Raw genomic sequence first — 4,562 nt, 5'->3', positions numbered from 1 at the left:
TTCTATTAAACCTCGGCCCAAATTTAAAACATCTTAAACATTTACAAATTACCCTGCTTACAATACAATATTTATAATATATGCTCACAGAATGATTTCATCTATAATAATATACGACTAAAAATATACAAATCCTATAACTGCGGAGTTCACTAACAAATGAATACAGATAAGTCTTCGGACATTTATCTATTTAATAGATCGATACTAAAATTAGAGAACTCTTTTCTAACAGTGAAAGAGTAGAGTTATAGCTGGGACTTAGAAATAGCTACTTCCTGAAAGATTTAAACAAAAGAGATGTGAGTTTGTTAAAGAATAATAATTATTGCACAACACACACATTCACACAAATGTATAAATATATCAATCTAGTCATCCGACTAGTTATATGTTCACACAGCCAGTCACACAATTGGCATATCACCAGCACTCACAATTATTAACATCTTCATATAATCACATCACGTGGAAATTGGTCAGTGGAGTCACCGAAACCCCCGATGAGCCGTCCTCCCACATGGCTCATCCTCTCACGTGTGCACCAGGGAGCCGATCCCCCATACTGGCCGACCGGTCTAATCCTCACTTGACCAGCCCTCTCATTGTTTTTCTATCCTCTCTTTTCTTTTTCATACCAACAGGAGGCAACCCGGTGGTTTCCATCCAATCTAGATCATCAAGCGCTCACAACAGGAGGCCACCCTGCGGGCAGCGATCAAATCTAGACTGTCCGGTGCGCAACGACGAGAAGCCAACCTGTGGTTAACGGTAACGGTAACGGTAGGTGCACACGGGGGCGCCGATCTCCCATTTACCCGGCTAACTGTAATGGATCCATGTAACGGTAACGGTATATATAACGGTAACGGTAATCAGGATCCACATAACGGTAACGGTCTCACAAACCCATGGTGACCCACTTCATCCCAATTCCACACAAACAAAGCATAGCATTATCACAACACAATTAATCAAACATCCAAAATCAATGCAAATAAATAAATAAATAAATAAATAAATAGTATTAACAATAAACAACAATAATAAAATAAATAGCAATATTAACAATAATAATGAAAATAAATAAATAAATATGTAAATAATTAAATGAATAATAAAGATAATAAATAATCAAAGCACTATATTTATTATGTACCAATTTATAGAACTGATCTAAATAAACTTATTAATTATGTTGTTAATTAAAATTTAGTCTAATTTCTATCAAAATTTCGGCAGCACCTTCCCTAAAAATTGGACTATCTACCTGCTCAAATATCACAATATCATTATCTCTTTCTCAATCAATGCACACAGCCCATCCGTCGGGCAATCAATCAATTTAAAATCCCATCCTCCTTCCATAACAACAATATCAACACTCAACTAACAATTTACAAACTAATTCTAATAATATCCATATAAGATCATTTATTAATTAAATTATTAGCTTTACGGTAACTAATTTGTTAAACAGCTAAAACATATTTTAGCCATAACTAATTATAACTACTACCTATTAAAATTTGATTTTTATATCGATATCGAAAATGACTAGGCCTCCCAAGTCTTAATTTATCAAATTTTGATTCTAGCCGTTAACCAACTAAAATTCGCCTTACTTCTCTTATGCACAATCGGCTAGTTTTGATCTAATGGTTATCTAATTAACTAATTAACTAATTCTAATTTATTCTTTCTCCTCAAATCACCTAGTCATAATAATAATCATGTAATTTATTTGACAATGTTCTAAACTAATTTACAATTAGTTTATTCTAAAGTCCTAAACCAGTTAACAAATCATGTTCGCTATCCAAATACGCACACTAATCAATCTAATTTATTTACAAAGGACTATAAATGTTCATATATATATATATATATATATATATATATATATATTTATTTATTTTATTTTATTTTTATTTTATTTTATTTTATTTTATTTTATTTTATTTTATTTTATTTTATTTTTATTTAGTTAATTCAATAAGTTAATTTCTTGTTATTCAATTTAGTCTATTTAATAACTCGATTAAATTCATTAGTCAATTAATTCTTTTTATATATATAAAAATTAAGAATTGAGTCTTAGAACATACCCATTGGGAATCGGGCGACGATTCCATGATCAGCGCGAAGAGAAGAGGATTCTGTCTCTCGGGGCCTCGCCGGAGTGCCGCCGGCCGGTCACCGGACCGCCGCCACCGACCGCCGTGCACGGTGGCCGGAAATTCAAATCATCACCAAAATTAATAAACAATATATCATTTTATTCGTTTCGATGAGAAGATCATTAATATGTATTCAAATCAAGGTGGGTACGAACTATTTGGCCGGAAATTGATCAGAAAGGTTCGGTGATACCCATTTTGGGTTTTCCGATTTTGGCCATTACAGTCGACGAGGAGGCCATCAAATGAAAGAGGAAGAAGAGAGGAGTCATTTGGTACTCACCTTGAGCCCTAGGCTTGCCTGAAACGGCGTGAATCGCCGGAAAAAGGGTGTCCAAAACTTCAGGTTCTTCCCCTTCAAAATAGACACAATTTCAATTCAAATCTATGCTATAATCTTCTTCCTCGCGTTGAGTAGATGTTTTTAGAGTATTCATTTGCCGAATTTGGTGGCCGGAGGAAGGAGATCGAAGAAGAGGGAGGAGGAGGAGGAGGAGGTGGTCACGCTACTGCAGAAGGAGAAGGAAGAAAAGAAAAGAAAAAGAAAAGAAAGGAAATGGGCCGGTCCGGTTCGATTCAAACCGGTTCGGTCCGATTCAGTGATTTGGTCTCATTTCGTTTGGTTTTTGAGTTTTTCGCTCGATTTTTCGATTATTCGTGTGGTTTCGACATAGTTAATTGATTTTTAGGTCCGGTTTAATTTATCTAATTATTTAGTTGGATCATAAAACATCGCTTCAATTTACTTTCTAATAGTACAACAAATAATGATAATAATAAATTAATTTAGGATAATTAGTTTATATCGTAGAGTTCCCTTTTATTTCATCAAAATTTCCGGACAGTCTGTTATTGGGCTTGGGCCCAATTCAAATTCAGGCTCAAGTTAAACTTGCTCGGTCTTAACAACCCATACTATCCAAAAATTCGGGTTTTTGATTTAATAAAAATTCCAAAGTTTTGAAAATAAAAATTCAGGGTGTTTCACGTACATTCCTGTATCTTGTGTCCATTGTCCGTGCAACGTAGCTCCTGATATATGAGATTACTCAATACACCAAGCTAATCAATTAAGATTTTTTTTATTACCAATAAAAATGAAGTGTTTTTTTTTTTTAAATATGATTTGTGTCATTGAAATAAAAAATTAATTTTTTATTTTATGTTTATAATTTATTATAAATGATTGTTTATTTATTTCAAATATTAATGTATTACTTATTTAGTGTAATGTGTTCTGAGCGTGTGCGTTTCTTATTTTTTAAAAAATTATCATATCTCGTACATTTCAATTTATATTTTTTAAATTATTTATATATTATTAATTTAATAGTAATAAATTGTTTATTCACACTTTTTTAAGCATGTGGATTACTTTTAATTATTTTGTAAGAAGAGTTAAATTTATATTAATATATTAAATGCTAGAGATAATCTTTTTTGTAGATATTATCTTGATAAAGAGATTATCTGAAAATATAAAACAACTTATGTTCTTACAATTCTCACAATTGTGCTAAATTGTAATTTTGTTAGAATTCTAACATTTGCCATTCTATAATTCAAAATACTGTCAAGTGGCAAATTGTATTAAAATTTTTTAACATCCGTCGTTTTATAATTTAAAATAATGCCAAGTGGCAAATTATGCTACTTACTCTTGGTTTTATATAAAGCAAACTACCCCGTTTTTATATATAACTAGTGTTAGAAACCACGCGATGCGTAAAGCAATATTTCAGGATAAAATCATTTTTTATAACTTTGACACAAACACAATATGAAAATTAGACTGTTGTCACGAACGCGACTCGTTTAATACGCTTAATATCATAAACATATGAAGTGGGTTATGTTCACCCATATACAACTTGCGTAACCTGCTTAATATCATAAATAGGTTAAGTGGATGTGTTGACTTATATACGACCCACTTAACCTGCTTATAGTATTTTTAACTTTTAACATAAGTATTTTTAACTTTTAACATATTTAACTCCAATCATATATAATAATAAATTTTCACATGTAAAATGCATAAATTCTTCAAGATTTATAATTAGAATAAAAAGTAATACAACAATAAAATTTAAATAGGTTTTATTTGGAGTATATATATCTAACACTAAAATTATCTCTTTACTCTTCAATAAACGGGTCACTCGCCTAATCCGCGTGTCAACCCGCGACACAAAACGTTTATATTCGTGTCATAAATAGGTGACTTATTTTTTATATGAACTAGTTTAACCTCAACCCTAACCCATTTATTTCCCGTGTTAGGGGAATCATGTTCGCGTGTAACGACCTATTTTGACATCCCTAGTATGACCTGCATCAAAAAATGTACACACACTATTAATGTATTTTTCAATAGTAATA

At 31.6% G+C, this 4,562-nt stretch overlaps 1 long non-coding RNA gene across 1 annotated transcript; it reads right to left on the bottom strand.

The window, feature by feature from the left end:
- On the bottom strand, positions 1-2,682 carry LOC149495768 (uncharacterized). Its single transcript, XR_016321115.1, has 2 exons — positions 2,109-2,682; positions 1-278 (listed from the first exon to the last, which is right to left on the bottom strand). It is a non-coding gene; the product is annotated as an uncharacterized LOC149495768 (long non-coding RNA).
- Between the last annotated feature and the right edge of the window lie 1,880 nt (positions 2,683-4,562).

The sequence above is a fragment of the Jatropha curcas genome, chromosome 6 (genome assembly GCF_041381405.1).
Source record: "Jatropha curcas cultivar XTBG-Jc1 chromosome 6, XTBG_Jcur_1.0, whole genome shotgun sequence".
NCBI lineage: Eukaryota > Viridiplantae > Streptophyta > Magnoliopsida > Malpighiales > Euphorbiaceae > Jatropha > Jatropha curcas.
Note: the sequence above shows the minus strand (reverse complement) of the source record. Positions and strands in the feature narration are given on the sequence as shown.